The sequence below is a fragment of the Convolutriloba macropyga genome, chromosome 3 (assembly GCF_964194025.1).
Source record: "Convolutriloba macropyga chromosome 3, txConMacr16.3, whole genome shotgun sequence".
Taxonomy (NCBI): domain Eukaryota; kingdom Metazoa; phylum Xenacoelomorpha; order Acoela; family Convolutidae; genus Convolutriloba; species Convolutriloba macropyga.
The window spans coordinates 21926274-21949744 of NC_134470.1; the positions used below are offsets into that span (position 1 = coordinate 21926274).

At 31.9% G+C, this 23471-nt stretch overlaps 1 long non-coding RNA gene across 1 annotated transcript in view; it reads left to right on the forward strand.

The window, feature by feature from the left end:
• The first annotated feature begins 239 nt into the window (after positions 1-239).
• LOC142336943 (uncharacterized) overlaps positions 240-23471 on the forward strand; it is an 86660-nt gene continuing 63428 nt past the window's right edge. Inside the window, exon 1 of the long non-coding RNA XR_012758919.1 lies at positions 240-680. This is a non-coding gene — a long non-coding RNA (uncharacterized LOC142336943). The remainder of the gene's footprint in view (positions 681-23471) is intronic.

Consider the following 23471-nt stretch of genomic DNA (forward strand, 5'->3'; position numbering starts at 1 on the left):
GGGGGGGTATGAGGGGTCGGCTTTAGAGGGGGGAGGTGGAAGTTAAAAATGTGTTTTTTGGATCTCTGACAAAAGAAGGTAGTTTTGTGTGTTATGTCCGTTGATGTTTATGACCAATGAGGGTATGGTAAATTGCGGCAGGGGATAGCCTACTTCAAATCAAATGGAAGGAATTATAAATAACACATACTGGATAGAAATTGCTCAAAAGCATAAATTCTGTCTTATCATTGGCTAATCAGTGGCTGAATTTACCTTTTTCTCTCGGGTCATTTTGCTTGTGTGAACAAAGTTGATTGAACTCGTAATCTTAAAGCGTTGTTCTTTTTAGAAGAAAAGAGGTTGTTGAAAGTGAAATTCAACCTTTTCAATCTTTTTATCCTTCCGAAATTTGGCTGATATATTGAATTGCTGTTGGGACAATTTTAATCGGTTTCTCCAACTGTTTTTGTCATTTTACAATTTTTCCTCCTTTTAGTCTGCGTGTTGGGGAAAGAACGCTATCATTTGTCTGGATCACTTTATTCACTTTTTCAGGTTTCAACGCGTACCTATCCGGCAATTGAAAATGGAATATAAACCCCAATATCAATCCTTCACTTTTGTTGTTTTTGTTATCACTCTTTTATCAATTTTATCACTTAATTATTGTCTTCGCATCCCTCACAACGCCTATCAAGGTAAAAAAAAAAGTCTTTCAATGTTTCTGAAACACTCACGCCCGTATTTTAAAAACCCTAATATCTGCAATACCAGATATTACAAGGCCAGATTTATTTGTATACAGTGCAAGATTTAAAAAATGCTAACTTTGTGCTTCAATAGATCTTGAAGGACCTGAATTTTGTCCTGAAATTTCTAGAAGCTTTCTCGAGCAGAATTGACAATTGTTGCAAATTGACTAGTTGAGTTGTCCAATTCATAACAAAATGTGCATCCAAAATCTCAATAGACAAAGTATGAAAAAAGTATTTATATTCAGTCGTCATTTCTCCTCAGTTTAACCATTCGTTTGATCACTGAATATTTCAAAAAGTTCTGATATTGAAAACCAATTAAAAAGGTAACATATTGATAAAAAGATATACCAAAAAGAGGGATAGATAAATTCAAATTTTTATTTTTTTAGTTTTTTTGCTAACTGCAAATTTTTGCTGCGATTGTGTTCAGTATCTCGTTATAAGAAGTTAATTATGCTCAAAAACAAAATAAAGTAATTGGATTCTATTTGAAATTAGTTTCCACATATTTGTTTTAAATTGGTTGGTGAAAAGCTACTGATAAAAAGTTTTACACTAGAAATTTGCAGCTAAATAATGGTAATTGCATAGAAACTAATTTTTATACAATTTGAAGGAAAATGCCTAAGAAAACATTTGAAAAATGACATTCATGTTGATAGCAAGATCCGAATGATCAATTGAGGAAAAAAATCAAATTAATTTAATTAACCATCATTGTGTTTGGAATTAGAGTTAGAAAAAAAATTGGTTGAATTCTTTGAACGCAGGAAAATCTTGTCTATAGAAACAAAGCTACATCAAATCTCAATAATTCAATGTAGTTAAATTACATCAGACTACATTAAAGCTGTATCAAAGTTTATGTCATTTTTGTCAATTTCAAGCTACTTTTGAAAATTATATCAATTTTTAATTGTCGCAACTGGTTTATTGATAAATACATCAAAGCATGACAAACTGAAACTGAAAAAAATAAACTCAGATTATCTAGTGTGTCGACAAAAGCTGTTAACCTTCCGGAGTAGCTTGAAAAACAAAAAAATTTCATTTTTCTCTATTTTTGTGGTTTTTTCTTTGTGACTTTCTTAAACCAAAGAATTGTGTATGATAACATTATAAAAAAAACAGCAGATTGAGGTAACATATGGATTGAATACCATTTTGAGCTTGCGAATTAAAGATAGTTATCTAACTTTGCCATACTCGGTTCCCATTTATTCGGGTTGAGTCATTTTAGGGACAATTTGCTCACTTATCCAAGTTTGGGGCGGCGGATTAGGACTCGGCAACACCTGAAGGTTTCTATATGTATACTTAATATAAGCAAGGATAAATATTTATCAACTAAATTTATAAACGAAGTTATAAACCATACAAAATATCCAAAAGTGAACAGGTATGTTGTCTCGAACAATAATTTTCGTCACAAAATTGTTAAAACATATAAGCATCAAAAAATTGTGCAGGCAATATGGATGGCGTTCTTCTCGAAAAACTATAGATTCCAGCGTTCAGTTTAATCTTTCTAAGTGATTCTTAAATTGAATGAGGGAAGGCAGCTCAAAAAAGGTCAAAAATCAATATCAAACGCATGGCTAAATGAAAAGTGACCAATGAAATTATGAAAAATGAAATCTAGAACTGTCCTATTTTATAGTTCAATTGGTTTATTGAAAAAGTAAAAATCGGTGAAAAACTTGTTTTCTGAACAATATGGTTGAACTATATGAACAAAACCTTTAAATAAAAGAAATTAGCATGACCCATGTGTTTGTCAGATCAAATGATTCACTTTCTCCAAATTTTGAAAAACAATGCCTGCTTTCCCAAAGTTTTAAAACAATTCGGCATTTTTTTTATCTTGGTGGAACGGACGCTCACTTTTTGATCAGTTGACATAGAAGTTTTGACAATAATGCATAAGTGCCAAAAATTATTGTTTGTTTGAAAAAAAAACAACTTTTAAACTTAATTAAACTAATGAAAAACTTAGAAAAGAGTTTGAGTAAAATTCTCGAATGCGCTTGTTTTCAATAAGAAAACGTTGATAAAATTTTCACCACAGGGAGCACAATAAATACAAGGACAGATGCGAATAATATGTTTTTCGTTTCTTTCCCAGCTGTTACAATATTTACTCTTAAGAAATTTTTCTGCTTGTCGTAAAATAAAAAAATTGAATTTGATTTATAGTATTCAATTCACTTGTCAAGTTGTAATCAATTTAGGCAGTTAAGCAGTTCTGTTTAAATATCGGTGGTTATTTTACTGATAGCCATTTTTTGCCGTGATAGCCACTTTCCAGTCATTTTATATCTCCCGTACTAAGAACGAGACCCCCAGGTCAAAAAGTTTCAAAAACGTTGTAATTTTTTAACTTAGCAACAACTTTTGTTAATTTTCTGCTCTGATCACCAGGCTCGTTTTTTGCAATTCTTCTTCTAGGAATATATTAGGGACCCTAAAAATGCTGAAAATATCATTTACTAGTGTCTTTTGTCTAGATGAGTAAAATAATTTCTGTGCTTTTGCTCTGAGAATAGTGTTTTCAGTATTTCTTTTTTTCGGAAAATGATTGATGTGGCCATTGCAATTTTAAAAACAATTCAAAAACTTTTTGTATTAAAATTTGTGAAAAGCAAGAAAGTTTGGGGGAAAATCTTGGCTGTTACTTCGCCTCTCATCTGCTACCCTGTGATTTGACCACAAAAATAATCCTCCGAGCAAAATGAATAAAATCATCTAAGACGAAGTTTGATTGATTGCAATCAAGCCGTAAAAATTTTATTTCACTTTGTTTTGCCGCATCTTTAAAAGCACCTTATTACCAACGTACAAGTAAAATAAAGATATGCAGATTTGTCTAAAATGCTTATAAAAATAATAATTTTAAACTTTCAAATCTGGTTAGTGGGAAACAAAAAACCACAACTGCAAAGCTAAAGATGTAAGTAAGTCCAATTGAGATAATATAATTCATATAAATTTACTAAACCAATATAGTTAACCATCATTGTGTTTGGAAGGAGAGACAGACAAATACTTGGTTGATTTCTTTAAAAACGCAAGATTTTCTTGTTTATTGACTCAAAACTACAACAAATCTCAAAAGATCATTGTAGTTGAAATGTATCAAACTACATTAAAGATGTAACAAATATAAAAAAAAGTCATTTTCTCACTTTTAATCTACTTTCGATATTTATGTCATTTTCTATTTGTCGTAATTAGTTTCCTGATAAATACATCAACGCATGACCAATGTGAGCAGCCAAATAAATTAACTCCGGTTAGATAATGTGTCGACAAAAAGGTGTTAATCATCCGACTTAGCTTGAAAAAACAGAAAAAATTTTCTGTTTGTGTGTTTTTCCTTTGTGACTTTTTCAAACCAAAGAGACCATTGGCATATCATATGATTAGAGTTGTACTTTCAGCTTCAAAAATTTGCTTTATTTGGATCCCATTTATTCGGAGTGAGTCATTTTGGTGACAATGTGGACACTTACACAAAGTTAGGGGGATGATTAGGTCTAGGCAACACCTGAAATTTCTATGTGTATACTTAATATAGCAAGCATAAATATTAATCAAATAAATTTATAAACAAAGTTAGAAACCATACAAAAGCTCCAAGAGTGAAAGGGCTTGTTGTCTCGAACAATACAGGTCGTCAAAAAAATTGTCAAATCATAGAAGCATAAAAAATGTATAAGCATTATAAAGGGCGTTTTATCCAGAAATTAAAGAATCCAGCGGTCAGTTTTGGCAACCTAACGGTTACTTAAATTCATTGGGAGTAGGCAAGTCAAAAATGGGCAAGGAGCAATATGAAAAGCATAGCTAGAAGAGATATGAAAAGACCATTGAAATTATAAAATTTGAAATCTAGAACTATCATAATATATAGTTCAATTGTTTTGTAAAAAATGTAAAACTTCGTTTAAAAAACCTGTTCTCTAACCAATATTGTTATACTATGTCAGCAAAAACTTTCAATAACGAATCAATCAAGATCCTGTTCTTTGTTTATATTGGATCGATTGATTAAATTTTTCCAAATTGCGAAGAAAAACCCAAATTTTTGAATCAGTTCGGCATTTTTTTAATGCATTTTTTTGTAAATAAAAAAAATGTTCAAATAATTTCCATACACAAAGAACATCTATTACACGGACAAATGCAAAAAAAAATTGGCTTTCTTTCGTTTCCCAGCTGTTACAATATTTACTATTCATCATTCTTTATGCTTGTAAAAAAAATCAAATTTCTTCTATTTTATTTAACTATTTCATCAAGTTGCAACCGATTTAAGCCGTCAAGTGATTCGGTTTAAATACGGATTGCTATTTTATTGATAGTCATGTTCTGCGATGATAAATATTTTTCCTTAATTCCATTTTTCCGGTGATCTTGTGTACTAGGAACAAGACCCCCAGGTCAAAAAGTCTCAAAAACGTTGTAATTTTTAACATAGCAACAAATTCTGTTAATTTTCTGCTGTGATTACCAGGCTTGTTTTTTGCAATTCTTCTTCTAAGATTATATTAGGGACCCTCAACATGCGGAAAATATCCATTAGTAGTGTCTTTTGTCCAGATAAGTAATGTATTTTCTGTGCTTTTGCTCTGAGAAAAATGTTTTCAGAATTTCTTCTTTTCGGATAAAAATGATTGATGTGGCCATTGCTACTTTAGAAATAATTCAAAAACATTTTGTGTTTGGGAAAATCTTGGCTCTTACTTTGCCTCTTATCTGCTACCCTGTGATTTGACCACAAAAAAATCCTTCGATCAAAATGAATGAAATCATTTATGCAGAATTTTGATTGCAATCAAGCCGTAAAATTTTTATTTCACTTTGTTTTGCCGCATCTTTAAAAGTAACTTATTACCAACGTACAAGTAAAATAAAGATATGCAGGTTTGTCTAAAATGTTTATGAAAATAATAATTTTGAACTTTTAAATCTGGTTAGTGGGAAACAAAAAACTACAACTGCAAAACTAAAGATGTAAGTAGGTCCAATTGAGATAATATAGTTCATATAAATCTATTTAAAAAAATAGTTGACCATCATTGTGTTTGAAAGGAGAGACAGACAAATATTTGGTTGAATTATTTAAAAACGCAGGAATTTCTTGTTCCTAGACACAAAACTACATCAAATCTCAAAAGATCATTTTAGTTGAAATATATCAAACTACATTAAAGATGTAACAAATATAAAAAAATAGTCATTTTCTCACTTTAAATCTACTTTTGATATTTATGTCATATTCAATTTGTCGCAATTTATTTCTTGATAAATACATCAACGCATGACCAACGTGAACAGCCAAATAATTAACTCCGATTAAATAGTGTGTCAACAAAAGGTGTTAATTATCCGAACTAGCTTAAAAAACAAAAAATATTCAATTTTTTCTGTTTTTGTTTTTTTCCTTTGTGACTTTTTCAAACCAAAGAGACCATTGGCGTATCGTATGAATAAAGTTGTACTTTCAGCTTCAAAATTTTGCTTTATTTGGATCCCATTTATTCGGAGTGATTCATTTTAGTGACAATGTGGACACTTACTCAAGTTTAGGGGGGTGATCAGGTCTTGGCAACACGTTAAGGTTTCTATATGTATACTTAATATAGGCAAGAATAAATAGTAATCAAATAAATTTCTAAACGAAGTTAGAAACCATACAAAAGGTCCAACGGTGAACGGGTTTGTTGTCTCAAAACATAAAAGCATCAAAAATAATGTAGAGGCATCATAAATGGCGCTTTATCCAGAAACTAAATAATCCAGCGGTCAGTTTTGGCAACCTAATGGTTACTTAAATTCACTGTGTGTAGGCAAGTCAAAAATGGGCAAGTAGCAATATGAAAAGCATAGCTAGACGAGATAAAAACTGACCGTTGAAATTACAAAAACTGAAACTTAGAACTATCATAATATTTAGTTCAATTTTTTTGTGAAAAATGTAAAACTTCGTTTAAAAAAACCTGTTTTCTAGCCAATATTGTTATACTATGACCGCAAAAACTTTCAATAACGAAACAATCAAGATTCTGTTCTTTGTTTATATTGGATTGATTTATATATTGATTAAATTTTTCCAAATTGCGAAGACAAACCCAAAATTTTGAATCAGTTCGGCATTTTCTTTTTTATGCTTTTTTTTGGTAAATAGAAAAACATTCAAAAAATTTCCACAAAGAACATCAATTACACGGACAAATGCAAAAAAATTGACATTCTTTCGTTTCGCAGCTGTTACAATGTATACTCTTCATAAACGTTTTTGCTTGTAAAAAAATAATCAATTTTCTTCTATTTTATTTAATTTTTTGTTAATTTTTGCAACCATCAAGTTGCAACCAATTTAAGCCGCCAGGCGATTCGATTTAAATATGGATGGCTATTTTTTTGATAGTCATGATCTGCCATGATATTTTTTTTTTCAGTAATTCCAATTTTCCAGTGATCTCCTGTACTAGGTACGAGAACCCAAGGTCAAAAAGTTTAGAAAACATTGTAATTTTTCAACATATCAACAAATTTTGTTCATTTTCTGCTGTTGTCACCAGGCTCGTTTTTCGCAATTCTTCTTCTAGGAATATATTAGGGACCCTAAACATGCTGAAAATATCCTTTAGTAGTTTCTTTTTTGCAGATGAGTAAAATAACCTCTGTGCTTTTGCTCTGCAAAAAAAGGATTTCCCTTTCTTTTTTCGGGAAAAAATGGTTGATTTGGCCATTGCTACCTTGGAAAAAATTTAATGACATTTGTAATAATTTTTACAAAAAGCAAGAAAATTTGGTGAGACTTCCTTGCTATTTTTTGCCTCTTATTTTTTACCCCGTGATTTGGTCACAAAAAATAATCCTCCGAGCAAAATAAATCAAAATGATTGTACGGAATTCGATTGTGATTAAGGCCTAGTATTTTTTATTTCACTTTTGTTTTTGTTGTATATTCAAAAGTACCTTATTACCAACGTATACGCAAACAAAAAATCAAGCAGGTTTTCCTAAAACAAAAATAAAAATACTAATAATAAATTTTCCAGTCCAGTTACTGGGAAACCAAAAACTACTGCTGCAAAATTAAAGATAGAAGGAAGTCAAATTGAAAAAATTTTTAATACAAAATAAGTTAAACAATATATATTAACCACAATTTTGTTTGGAATGAGAGTAAGACAAATAATTACAGAGGTCTTTCAAAACGCAAGATTATGTTGTTTAGAGGAACAAAACTACATCAAATCACAATAGACCGTTGCTTTTTAATTATTTCAAACTACACTAAAACTGTACCAGAATTTTAGAATATAAAAAACTCATCTCTATCAGTTTCAAGCTACTTTTGAAGTTTTTATGAATTTGTCTATCGAAATTGGCTTCTTGATCAAGACATAAACGCATGATCAACGAGAACTTCCAAAAAGTAAACTCAGATTAAATATTAAAAAACTGCTAACCATCCGGGCTAGCTTCGAAAAACAAAAAAATATATAATTTGAAAAAATTGCACAAAACATTTGAAAATGAGTCATGCTGATAGCAAGAACCACATAATCAATTGTGGAAAAAACTCAAAACAATATAAATAACCATCATTGTGTTCGGAATGAGAGTTAGAAAAATAATTAGTTCAAGTTTTTAAACACGCAGGAATATTTTGTTTAAAGAAACAAAACTACATCAAATCTCAATTGTTCAATGCAGTTGAACCACATTAAAAAATTATCAAAATATAGAATCCGGCATTTTGACATGTTCAAGCTACTTTTAAAAAATATATCAATTTCAATTTGTCGCAATTGGTTTCTTTATACGCAAATCAACTCATGGCCAACTTGAACTGCAAAAACATCAACTCAGAATTAATAGTGTGTCGACAAAAGCTGTTGACCAACCGGACTAGCTTCAAAAACAAAAAAATCAATTTTGCTCTATTTTTGAGTTTTTTTCTCTTCGACTGTTTTGAACCAAAGAAATGTTTATGATGACTTTGTAAAAAAATCAACAGATTGGCGCATCATATGAATCGAAAGATAATCTCAGCTTCCAAATCATTGAAAATTATCTAATATTGCCCTATTGGATACTATTTAATCGAGTTGTGTCATTTTAGGGACAATTTCGACACTTACTTCATTTTAGGGTTGGAGAACAGGTCTTGGCAACACTTCAAGGTTTCTATATGTACAGTTAATACATGCAAAGATAAAATATTGCCAGTTAATTTTAAAAACGAAGATATAAACCGTTCAAACATCAAAAAGTGAACGAGTATGTTGTCTCCGACAACTAACTGGCATCGGCAGCTCAAAAGTGAGCAAAAATTACTATCAAAAGCATAGCTAGACGAGATAAGAAATGAGCAGTGAAAATATGAAAAATGAAATCTAGAACTATCCTAGTTTATAGCTCAATTGGTTTGTAGAAAACGTAAAAAATTGTTTGGAAAACTCTTTTTCTTAACAATATTGGTGAACTATGGCAGTGAAAATTTTCAAATAAAAAACAATTAGCATCTTGTTTTGTGTATTTATCAGATCGAATGATTATCTTCTTCCAAATTGCAAAAAAATGCGTGTTTTCCCAAAATTTTAAATTCAATCGGTATTTTCTTTTTTTTCTTGGTGGCGCTGATACTCATTTTATAAGCAGTTGGTACAGAATTTTTAAAAAATAATGCAAAAATGATTAAAAAAAACTGAACTGTTGGAAAAAAATGAGAAAAAAATTAGAAAAAAATGTTGTAAAAATTTTAAAAACTTTTTATGTGCTATTTTGAGCCAAAAAATGTTTTTTTTTCAATACAGAGAGACTATCAAAAACGGGGTGAAAACGAGGCGAACATTTTTTTGTGTTCCAGCTGGTACAATATTTGCTCTTCAGAAACTTGCAGTAAAGCAAACCGGTTGAAAATTAGATGCTCATTTTTTCAGTAATTTTATTGCTCTTTTACTGGGAACAACACCCCCCCCCCAGCTTAGGAAGATGTAAAATTAAAAATTAAAATTTAAATATTTTCAACCTGGCAACGGTTCATTTTCCGCTGTGATCCTTTTTTGCAATTCGGCTGCTATGAAACATTTGACCCCAAACATGCTGAAAATATCCTTTATTAGTGTTTTTTGTAGATGAGTTTATTAACTTCTGTTATTTGCTTTGAAAAAAACCTCTTATTTTGGGAAAAAATTGATTGATGATAGGTTTTTTTCAGAAATACTTGAAAACACTTTGTATCAAAATTTATGAGTAACCTAAAAATTTGGAGAAAATCTTTGCTATTGTTATTCCTCTTGTCTTCAACTCTCTGATTTGACCACAGAAAATGTTCCAGCGAGCAAAATAATTAAAAACAACTCTATTGAATTTTAATTGCGGTCAAACCGTAAATTTTTTATTTCACTTTTGTTTTTGCCGCATCTTTAATAGTATTTTGATTACCAACGTAGATGTAAAAAAACTATGCAGTTTTTTCTAAAATAATAAAAGCAAAATAATAATAAAATTCCCAATTCGTTTATTGGAAAACAAAAAACTAATGCTGCAACACTAAAGACAGAAGGAGGTCTAATTAAAATTGCGAAAAACAAGAGACCCAACAACCCTGTGCACAAAAATTTCCGATCTTCAAACATCAAATATTTGTAACAAAAAGATTCAAACTTGTATAGCGTAGATTAATTGCTTGAAATATGTGATGGAATAGAGGTTTCATAAAAAGTTTCTGCCGCGAACCAATAAATAACCACTCTAAAGGTCTGTTTTCAATGGCAACGCACGTTACTGAATCTTGACTCTCAGAAAGATACAAAATTTTAATGCACTTTTGATTACTACGCTTTGCATCCTGTTGCTACGATTTCAATTTTAATTACTAGTAACATTGAAATTTTCTTTGGAAGCTATAGCTATGTGAAAATTTTATGATCGAATGCAAACATATGCCAAAATCTTCAAACAGACTGCCGATTTTTTGAAATTTGTATAAAGTGCTGTAATTTAGAGAGCTCTCTTGGTTGAACAATCTACTCATTAGCTTAAAAAAGAGGATGAGTCCAGAAAACTGAACTGGGATTTTAAAAACTCAGCAAATTTTGCAATAAAATCTCTGTTAATTTTGAAACCATTCGTCTTTTGAACGACATGAATTCGAAAAATGTGTTGCAGAAAAAAGGGACATTTGAAAACATTTTTTTCTGCAGCTCTCCTACTTTGTACTGAGAGTGGAAACTCTAATCAGAGAAAATCAGGGACTCAAAAAAACCAAATGCTCAAATGCATAGGTTTCAAAAAAAATGCGGAGAAAAATTTAAAAATTTTGGACAAAACACCTAGTTCAGCCCTGACATAATGATCTGATCTGATAATATTTGATAATATTGCACATAGTTTGCCAATTTTTTGCATTTCTAACACCATTCTGTTTTCTCTAATTTTGCAAATGCCACAGCTTCGCCACACTTTAGTTTAAAATATCTGCCTATTCTATAACTGGAGACAATTTGCACTTTAGTGGCGACTATTGGATTAATAATTAAATGCATTGTACGTTAAGAACGAAATATGGATCATTAGGTAAAAGAAAGTAAATATGTCACACATTGGATGATAGCGTTCAAAAACAATCTCTAAACCAGTAAACATTAGCGAGTCGAAAAAATAGCCAAACTATGTAAATCATCAACGAATTTAATGTTTTTGAATTTTAGAAAGAATTACTAGAATTTCAAATAAAGATTTTTCATCTCAGAAATTGGTGGAAAAAACACTAACGCAAAATTAGGGTAAAAATTAAACCGTGATAATTCTTAAGTGAAAGCCAAAACGTTCAAATTAAAACTCTCTACTGTTAAAGGGTTTGCCAAGGATACAAAAGGTCACTTGAAAAAAGAATTGTTTGATGTTTATATTTTGACTATATAGTTAGTCTAAAATATTTAATCAAAGCATCAAATCTTGGCAATATATTGATCATGAGAAAAGTTTTTATCTAAAATCTAAAAGGCTACATTCTTTTGTTCATTTTTCGTGACATATATTGGCCCCATTTAAAAAATGTTATATATTTATCTATTTCAGGCTTCTTTTAAAACCTATATCAATTTTTTTTCTCAAAATTGGCTTTTTTATAAAGACATCAACGTATGACGAACGAAAACTGCCAAAAAGTCAACTTAGATTAAATATTATGTCGACAAAACTGCTAACCATCTGGACTAGCTTCACAAACAAAAAATTTTTATGAGATTTGGAAAAAAAATGCTCAACCAATCGCATGAAAATGACAGTAATGTTGACAGCAAGATTTGCATCAATTGAGTAAAAAATCGAAACAATATGATTAACCATCATTGTGTTCGGAATGAGACTTAGAAAAATAAATATTTGAATTATTTAAACACGCAGGATCATTTTGTCTGTGGAAGCAAAAGCTACATCAAATCTCAATAGCTCAATGTAGTTGAATTATATCAAACTACATTATAATATTATCAAAACATAAAAATAGTGTTTTTGTCAATCTCAAGCTACATTTGAAAATTATATCAATTTTTGTTTGCCGCAATTGGTTTCTTCATGCGGACATCAACGATAACCAACTTGAACTGCCTAAATATCAGCTCAGATTAAATATTGTGTCGATAAGAGCTGTTAACCATCCAGAATAGCTTCAAAAACAAAAAAACAATTTCCTCTATTTTTGAGTTTCTTCTTTGATTTTTTTTGAACCAAAGAAACGTTTATGATAACTTTGTAAAAAAATCAGCAGATTGGCGCATTATATGAATCCAAAGGTAATTTTCAGCTTCCAAATCAATGAAATTGCCTAACTTTGCCCTATTGGATCCCATTTTTTTGAATTGAGTCATTTTAGGGACCTTTTTCAAACTTATCTGAGTTTAGGGCGGCTGAAATATCTTCCTGTTCTAAAAATGGAGACAATTTGCGCTTTAGTGGCGGCTGTTTGGTTAAAAAAATAAATGAATTGTATGTTGAGAAAAATTTGGATCATTAGGTAAAAAAATGTTAATATGGCACAAATTGGATAAAAGTGTTCTTAAATAACCTCTAAACCAGTAAACCTTGGCAAGTAAAAAAAAGCTAGCCAAACTATGTAAATCATCAACCAATTTAATGTGTTTGAATTCTAAAAAGAATATGTAGAATTTCAACTAAACGTTTTTCATCTCAAAAGTTGGTGGAAAAATAAACACTAACGCAAAATTTTGGGAAAAATTGAACCGTGATAATTCCTAAGTGAAGACAACAACGTTCCAATTAAAATTCTCTACGGTTCAAGGGTTTCCCAAGTATACAAATGGTCACTTGAAAAATGAATTTTTCGATGTATCTATTTTGACTCGTTGCACCGACTCGTTGCAAAAAAGACTCGTTGACTATATAGTTCCTCAGAAATATCCCTCGAAGCGTGAAGTCTTGGCAATCTTTTGAACATGAGAAAAGTTTTAGATCTAAAGTCTAAAAAGGCCACATTCGTCTGTCCTTTTTTCATGACATCTACTGGCCCATTATTCATACCTTTCAGATCCCTTATGGTATTTTATAATTTTTCCTTGCTGCTTTTTTCCCCGCAATACCTTAACTTGAATCATTTAAGCTCTAACTTTAATGATCGTTTGATTATAATGGCCTTCTTTTTGGGTTGATTAAATTCATCAGTCTATGTCCCTATTTCTCTCTGCCCCGCCCCCATTTCAGATCATTTTAAGCATTGATTTTATTGTGTTCATTTGCCTGCTATTCCATTGAATAGCTTACGGAGATTGCAGAAGTTACTATAAACTCGTTTTCAGTGCACGTTTACAACAACAACAAATGTTTTAAGTTTAATATTCGTTTAGTGCCGCACCAAACGGATTCTAGGAGAAATTTTTTTCTGGTCTGAGCACCGTTTCATAGCTGTTGAAAGCCAATCCCTCTAATTGGTTACGTGCATGAATTAATTTTTGATGAAAACTTTCACATAAAAATTAATAACAAATTTTTCCCATTAAAGATGATAGTTCCTTATCCAAAAATATCAAAATCTATTTTATTTACACGGAAGCTGTTTTTGAATTTGTCAATTCTTTCACTAACCTGTCCAATTTGCGGCGAAACGTTTTCTTTTCAGAAAGTTTGAAATTATCTTAAGTTGACGCGAAGGCTGCAAAAGTTTAATTAAGAGAGGCAAAAGTGAAAGCCCCTGCTAGTAGAATTTCACCCTTTTTTAGCTACCTGATTAAATTTAAGAGTTTTGTTTTTTTTTAGCTATAACTAGTATTACATATTCAAGATATAGATAATCTTGAATACATATGCAGAGCGCAAATAGAACACTGAAGTTCATAAAAATCTTCTGCTATCAAAACTTCGGGGTACTAGTTTATTGATTGTTCTCAAGGAAAACACAATCAAAGGTCGACATTAGCACTAATTTGGCGTGCAATTAGTTTTATACTTTTTGTACAAGAACTGTGATCGCTATTTGAAAAAATCAAATCGATTTTTTATTGAAGCAATCAATAACTCGATTGATTGATGCTGTGATAAGTAGGCTGCATCTTTCTTCTAATAATACTACGAAAACAAACCTTTGGGATACTAAAAAGTTCTTGTGCACTTTTCTTTCAGACGAGTAAGTTTACTCTCTACTACAGCTGTCATTCTTCAGCTACATTACGACGCAGAGGTATACCCAAGTCGTCACGGGCAGATATGTCCGATGCGTGTATCTCGTGTTCATTTTGACTATGTTAATACATTGAAAATGGAACAATATTGCGGAAAATAGCTACTTTAGCAGAAACCGGCAAAATGGAAGGAACATTAGCAACACGTGTTCGCAAAAGTGTCCTAATCCTAGCCGCAAAAAACAAGTACCATCTTTATAAACTATTTTTCGCACGGCTTGTATCACGCATTTGCTCCATTTATGTATCGTTTTTTCGCACGCAATGTGGCTGGATTTCGCATATAATCCGCAATTAAGTCTAACTTAATTACTACGTATTTAATTAAGCCTAACTTATTACTACTAGTAGTACTATATTACTACTTTATTACTACTTATATTACTTTATTACTACTTATTACTACTATTTATTACTACTTATTTAAATCAACCAGTCCCACATTGATATACAAAGCCTTTGATGTGCGAGGGATTTTTCGGAAAAAAAATTAGTTACTGTGGTTGAATGTATTTTAAGCACTTTGAAGCCTTGAAAGCTTCAATTAAATCTTTATTAAAGTGCTTATTGCATGCTCAAAATGCGCGCGAATAATAGATACATAAATTGAGCGGAAACGTGCTACAAGACTTAAAACCTACTTTTCGCTCCGAATTGGTGGAACCCCTTTTGCGAAAAGTAAGGTACAAAGGATGTCTCCTAATTTCGTTCATTGTATATATCTATATTTCGAGCCAATTTTACTGAGGCGGAAAGTTTTGGGTATACCTCTGCGTCATAATGTATACACTACATACTTCCTTCGTCATATAAAATATTGCTCTGAGCTGCGGAAATTTGAAGAAAAATTACAAGAAAAACTAATTACAAAAAATGCCAAAAAGCTGTTTTCGATAGACCTGGGACTTATTTATTTAACTGGGACTACTGTGCTGATCTGATGAATAAAAGCAATGATTTTTCCCAGCCAAAAAAAAGTTTCTTGGGAGCTCAGCTTGAGTGTATATCTACTGAGTGATCCACCAATTTGTTCTTTACTTTGTTCTAGAAAGATCCAGCTGTTTAATCGCTATGAGGATAGTCTGTCAATTAATATTTTTAACAAAATCTTTTTGCTCAAAATTGTTTCCGAATTTTTGAATCAAGCTGTAAGATTAAGCAAGTATACTCAAAGCTTTGTCAATTCAATTTGCGAAGAATTTTTCAGGAGTGACTCAAGACATGGTTTTTGAAGAAATTGCTTTGGCCAAGGTTATTTCAACAAAGAGACGGCACACTTATTCATATCGTGTAAGTTTCCAAACATCTGTTTCATGGATGGCTAAAAAAAATATCTTTTTAAAGTGATGAAAATAAAAAAAAATCAGGAAACAGTTAAAACAGTTTTGCTAATCTTAGCTCTAGCAAAAGCGAAAATATATTTCTGAAATATTATAGAATCTGAAAAAATTAAGCTTAATTCAGAGTATTACAAAAACTCGTTAAAAAGTTTTGCTTTAAATATATAGGGAAAAAGTTTTTTAGATTGTTGAGTCACCTTCGGCATGGAATGTTAACAAATTATTAGAGATTAAACTGGGGTAGCAATTTTTATAATTTATTTTTTTAAAATAAAGCCCGCTTGAAAAACCGCAAGTCGCCTAAGAAAATACAGAAGCTATTAATTGAAAACAAATCAATTGAAGCAGTGTCTCAGACATACTGCAATATTTAATTCCGATCCAGACGACGCTTTCTTTTGACTTAGATTGATCTTGGCGGCTAAATGGCCAAAAATGTAGTTCAGCATTCTTTTGTGGCGGCTGATTGACCATTCTTTATAATTAGCGTCCTAACTCTGTTCCTAAATTGCAAAACATCCCATAAATTGTAAAGTGACCATTGACCATTAGTAAATTTTCCATTTACTATTCACCTATGATTAAATAATTTTTGTGTGAAAAAAGTCAGGCGTCTTGATCTTGCCCGTTCATAGAGGGAAAAATTTTTATAGCCTGACTTTTCTCTATAAGCAACCTTTTAACTTTGAACACTGCGTTGATCATACCATGAGATTTGACATAGTTTCCAAATTTACCCAGTGAAACGAAAGTTATAACACATTGCCATGACATGCAAAACCCTGATGACTATTGCAAAATGATATACATCGAGAAGTTTAGGACTAATGACCAAAAATTTCAACTTTGTTAAATATTACACTAACACTTTATTTCTTAAATGACGTTGGTGAAGTGACATTGAATGATGGATTCTAATCTGGCCCGAATTGTTGCTTCAAACTTTTCGTCCCATAAAATAATCAGTGCAAATGACTAAAAATTAAGTGAAAAATTTGAACTACTCGCCATTTGTGATGATTATAAAAATACTCGCCGATCATACCAGTAAATATTAATGAAGCGTTCACAAAGTGGTCGAACAATATATAAAGTGCAGCAAAACTTCACCAGTAATTGCCTTCTATGGCAGGGGAAAACTTGTTCAAACCTAGGTTTTAAATTGACCGATATCAGTTAATCTAAATATATTCGCACCGATGCGAACTATCGACACTCAAAAATTTTCATCATTTTACCCCCATTCAAGTTTCAATTATCAAAATAAACAACGTCATGATATTCGTCAGGCACAGAAGCCAACAACAGACCAGCAACACACGGATCTGCAGAACGCAAAATCTAGTACCGTATGGATCAAGCCCTTTTCTTCCAAAATTGTGTACACAGTACACACAGAGGAAAAAGAGTATCAAACTTAAATATAAAATGAATGAATCAGTTTCGACCAACCGGCAACAAATTTTGTTAATATTAGGTGCGGACAAAAAATTTTTTTTTATTTTTAGTAGTCTTATGAGTCCTAACAAACTATTAGCCGTTTCTTTTTGATCTGTAATCCTGAATTGCATTTTTCGCAAGGAAGAGTTGACTACTGCTTAAAGGCCTAATACTTTATTCCTTTGAGGAAACGCATTATAGCACTTTAGATAACTTTAAAACACGTGCCAATGAGCCTTTGAACAAATAGTTTGAAGAAATACTAAGGGTATTAGATGACCTGAAAATTTTTGAGAAGACAGACAGACGTCAACTCAAACGTTAAGCGACGAAATTTGTAATTTTCTCAACAGGTTAAGAAAAACTTTTGTATCAAAAATTAATACAAACAGCATTCCACGGGCGACGCTATGAAACTGAACGAAGAGTACATACATATTAGGCGGCTTTGCTTTCATTAAATAACAATACTTTTGCAAAAATGTAGGTTAGGTTGCAAAAATTGCACAAGCAAAACCTGTGATAGGTCAAAAACGATCAACTCAACAAATTCTGCGAAGAAGAGATTTTTTCAGATTAAACTTTTGCATCAGTGATGCACAACAAAAAGCATCGGTAACAATATAATATAAGATCTGAAAGAATAAAAGCGAGTAAAATAGCGATATTTTGTCAAAAAAACCGAAGGAAAAACTTAAGGAGATAATTAACTGAAGCTTCTGGGATCACTCAGTTGTGATATATATAGTTAAATGGTAGCCGACTCAATCAACAACGGCTGGAAATAACCATAATTCCAACGAAACGATTGAAGACAGATATCGTGTAATCTCCGCGACTCCTGCTTATGACCTGGTTGTTAAAAAACTGAAAAAACCGACTGAAAAAAGTTCACGTCACAAACTTGCCAAAACAACTCAAAGAAATTTTTCGCAACACAAAAAATCTCCAAAGCATTCATAATAAGAATCACGAATTGTGCTATGGTTCTGAAAATCATCAAATGAAGATAAAAACATAGTTCTGGAGAACAATGTTCAATGCCGATGTTTTGAGAAATTTTAACAGCATCGATGACACGATTTGCTTCTTTTCATCACTCAAACAAATACATTTTGCCAGTCTGACCTTATCACCCCGAGAAAAATCAGTCTGACCTTGTCACCAAGAGAAAAATCAGAGCTGAATTAGAATTAAACCAGCTCTTCCTAAGTAACAGCATAGACAAATATACAACCGAAACAGCAAACAGAGCTCAGAATCAGAAAAGTATTTGATCAAGGGAAAAAAGCTTTCAAATGCTTCCACTATATTATATTTTTTTGTGTTACGATTCTTTTTTAGTCTAGTCAAAACAAAAAACTGGGTTCATAACATGAGATTCTGAAATTAAATCAGGAAAGAACGCAGAAAAATTGTCTGTAAAATTGTTATCTTGAAATCCCGGTATCGCCTAAAATATTCTTGGAATTTTTGTTAGAATTTAAAAATGTTATATCACAAAAACGGGCTTAGCGTGCGGAAACCGCATGAGCATTGGAAAAATTGGAGATATACATTCAACTTGGCATGTCTTCAACTATTAGAACAGCTTCAATTGGTAACTCTTAAACCTGATTTCAAGAAGGAACAAGGTATTAAATTGGTTATTGTAGACAAGTGATCATCCTGGATTGATGTTTTCCTCACACAATGTTTCAAAAACATTGGAAGTGATTATGGGTCAAATAATAGCCGCAGTGTAATTTTGAGAACAGTTTCTTCAGAGAAGAAACAGAGCCTGTTAGTTGTGTCCAAAAACATTGGTGTTAATGACTGGTAGCCAAATGATGAAGTCATTGCTCAGGTTTTTTATGCTGTGAGTTTCTATGTTGAAACAGCATTCCTACAACAAACGGAGCTTATTTTAGGAGTATGTAGACCTACAAAATAGCTGTTGAATTCCTGCTGGATATCCGTGAGGTCAGTTATTTGGAATCTCAGGACACAGTCGCTTTCAGACAAGCAAAAATTTTACCAATAGTTGGAGCCAATTTTATTATCTGTAAAATAATTAAAAACTTTTTCATCAAGCAAATACAAATAATGCGGGCCCTGTTGTTTAAAATCATTTCGAGCGGATAAAAGTAAGACGGAATCTGCTGATCAGCAATATTTAGACCAATAAGTTGAATGCAGTAACCACAGTATAAGCTTGACTTCACATAAACATAATAAAAAAGTCGTCAGTGCCTGTGGAAGAACAGCCATCAGGGCCCACGTCCTAGCGAGGCGCTTAGGACTTCAACATAAAATTAAAATTTTGTTATAATCAAAAATTTCTTAGAGTATGTCGCTAAAAAGGTAAAAGGTATTTGATAAAAGCTTCTGGTTTGAACCGAAACGTTGCTTCAAATATTTTCATCCCATAAATCGAATAGTGTACATAAAGGTTAAATTTTCTCGACAAACCAATTTTTCCATGAGTAGCGTTGGTTATGAACGCATCAATGCTCCCTTCTATCAGGAATAAAACGTTCACAGGTTGTTAAAACAATATGTTTAGTGCAAAAAAATGCTGCATTAATATTTGCCATGTATGACAATGAGAAAAAGTTTTCAACACATGGGTTTAATTTAACCCATTTCAAATAATCTATGTCTGGACGGATCTGTAAGTTTTCACTGTGACACAGACTATAAATAATATATAAATTTACGCAATTTTAATTACGGATAATTAATTAAATTAATTCTTGTTATTCGATTATGATTATTTAGTTAAACAAATTATTTTTCGTGCTCAAAATCACGACAAAAAATTGAAATAGCCTTCCAAGATCTTGATAGGCAAAGATTTCGTTGAACACAAAATCATATCCAGATGATAAAAATAAAGACACTAGTTCAGCTTTTGAAACTTGAGCTTTCCAAAGTAACTAGGTTGAGGTCCCAGAACAAAGATACCCCTGATCAGACTAGCTCAGTTGAAGAAGTGACCTCTGATCATAGTTTCAGACAAAAGTAGCTTCTGGCCAGGCTCTCTCCGATCAGATAGAGGTCACTTCGGCTGGTCATACAACGAACCTCAATCCCTGCAAAGCATCTATGAGATTCATAGTTTTGACTGATAAATTTCTTGACAGCTACACATTTTGGTTTTAGCAGTGTTCGGCCGAAAAATTTTATTCCATTCATTAAGACTTCAAACTATCATTTCAAGTCCTTGAGCATTTCAAGTGTTCTGTTCTTATGGATATTTGTAATTGACCTTGAAATGGATGTTTTTTGACCCACATCCGGGTTGTTCATGTGCTTCAGACGGGTCATTAATTGTTGTAGACGTCTTTTTCTTACGTAACTGGACAGCTCCGGTAAGGCTTAAAAATGTACCTCAACTTCAATTATCTCTAGAAGTGTTTTTTTTTGCCTTAAAGTTTGCGGGTAATAATTATACTGAGTATTATCTGTTCCTATATAAAGCAATTGTTTTCTGGGGCGCGTAAAAAAGGACTGTTTAGCAAAATCGGAGCCACCCAATTATAAAAGTTGGGCCCATTTCTATTTGTTCTGTTTGTAAAAGGCGGTTTTATTAGACTTAAATCTGGGAGAGAACAAACGAACAAAAAGCACCTGCTGCTAATTTGTGGTGGCTTCCTTTGTGTCTAATTTAGAGATAATATTGATGGTTAAAGAAATCTGCTTACTTTAATGAAAATAGAAAAGTGAAATAAAAGAGTTCACTTAGATAAGGGCGGTGTTTGTCTTACTTGATGAAGAAAATTCCCCGCGTTATTTACAAATGTCCTCAAAATATTCTCAAACGTAAATAAAAACAACTACTCCACTTTTATTGTGACAACATCCATGGAATTGGGTTTAAAAACATAAGCTAGATTTCTGAATTTATTCGCTAGTTTTGACTGATCGATATCTTCTGTTGACAGAAATAAACTGATATTATTGGACCGTTCTTCACCCGGACTAAGCATGCATGGAACATCAAGCAATGAAACATGAATTTTGAATTCGGGGATATCTTCTTAGTCATGCTCTGTTCATGACAATTTATATCATGTGCATCACGGTGACTTGTAAGAGAGCCGAAGTGAAAAGAGCCGGTTGAAAGAGAGCCGAAAATTTATTTAAATAATTAATCGATAAATTTTGCAGCCAATTAAATTGCCTTCTGAAATGAGACTACCAAATTCTCAGCCAATCATAACGGAGTATTTGAGAAATGAAATTTTAATATTTTCTAGTAAAAGAAACTGAAAGCGAAGTAATAAATAATTATCTTCAAATTATAGCGGGCCATGGCCATGCCTTAGCGGCTTATGGGACTTGATATGAAACTATCACAACCGAACATAAGACCAATAAACCCCCTTAAGTACTTTTCTTGGTAATCAACTAACAATTTAGGGTAATTAAAGGCAACTTTTTGCTTTCGGCTCTTTTTAAATAAAGTCAGGTTTCGGCGCTTTCTAACGTCGGCTCTTTATAACGTCGGCTCTCTTGCACGTATCCGAGCATCACACAAATGCATAATAAAACCTCACTCAATTATCCAGTTCAAAACCGCGAAACTGCAGTCAAGTGTCTTTCAAGTGGCGTCACATTTTGCCGCGCTGCCCTTTGATGTGCAGTATTTTCTGTGTGGTTTTGTAATTAACCGTTTATAATTACCTGGTTTTATAATTAACCATGCTTTATCATGTTTCTTATCATGGCTATCAAGTTTCGTTTCACTGAGCCTGCTTTGAATTAAAAATATTTGCATGGTAAAGACATTGAAAAATAAACAGTTTGAATTAAGCACTTGCCGATTGAATTACACTACAAGCATGTTTTCTACATTTAAACATAACAGGAAGACAAAAAATTTTGTCCTTGAAAACGATTTTAACTTACTCGGGTTCAGTGTATGCATACACTGAACCCGAGTAAGTTAAAATCGTTTTCAAGGACAAAATTTTTAGTCTTCCTGTTATGTTTAAATGCAGAAAACATGCTTGTTGTGTAATTCAATCGGCAAGTGCTCAATTCAAACTGTTTATTTTTCAATGTCTTTACCATGCAAAATTTTTAAATTCAAAGCAGGCTCAGTGAAACGAAACTTGATAGCCATGATAAGAAACGTGATAAAGCATGGTAAATCTTGCCAAGATCTTGCAAGGTTATATGGCAAGAGAACATCAAGATATGTACGAACTTGTATGATCTTTGCATGGCTATCAAGAAACAAGATCTTGGCAAGATTTCCGAGAAGGATTTCCAAATTAACAGTCTAAAACTTGTTCTGATCCAATTTACCAGAGTTTTGATCAATTTTACCACCATAAAATTGATTCGAAAAATGTTTTATTTTCAAAGCACAATTATTCTAAAACTGTTTTTCTGTGTGTCAATATTTATCAAGATCTTAGCAAACTTTGCCAAGAATTTCTTGCCATGTCTTGATAAGATGTTGTCAAGATCTTACCAAGATGATCGAAAAAATTTTTGCCTATCAAAATCTTGGCAAGATATTTCAAGTTTTGCAAGAATTATGAAGATCTTGCATGAAATTGCAAGGTGTATCAAGTTTTGTATCACTGTGAGTAATCAATATATGAATTTATGCCTTGAGTTAGATCTCGTTAGGAACTAGTTTTTGCAAAACTTGTCTCAACTTAACCAATCCATTTTTAGTTATTGATTTGATTTTTTCAGATTTGGTAATCTGTTCTAGTTATAAGACTCATCGTAGTTATTAGTCTCATCGCTATTTTTGCCGTTCTCACTTCGAGCACCATTATCAAATGGTAACCTAACGCAAGTCAAGCACCGAATGTCAGCAACGACTTGGATTACCAGGATTTTTGTTTAAAGGAGAGTATGTTCTAGAAAATAGAAAAGCTCCTCTCAGGTAATGTGATTTGTGTCCCGGACAAAACTTTTTTTGTAACTAAATAGATAACTTGTTTGTAAATGGTTAACTTTGCAAATTTGAGATAGAATTAATTAGAGAACTGATCAAATTGCATGAACGTGTTCGATAGCTGAACAATTAAATGGTTTCAGAATTCATTTCTACAATTGGTTTAACGACGAAACTATCATAAATTTATAATGGGATTCTTAAAACAGAAAAGTTCAACCTAATTTTTTGCGATGGTTATAAAAATTTTGAATTTATATTTAATAGATTAAGAAAAAATTCAGTTATTATATGTACAATAAAAAACTAACTTACTAAATATTTTGTCTTT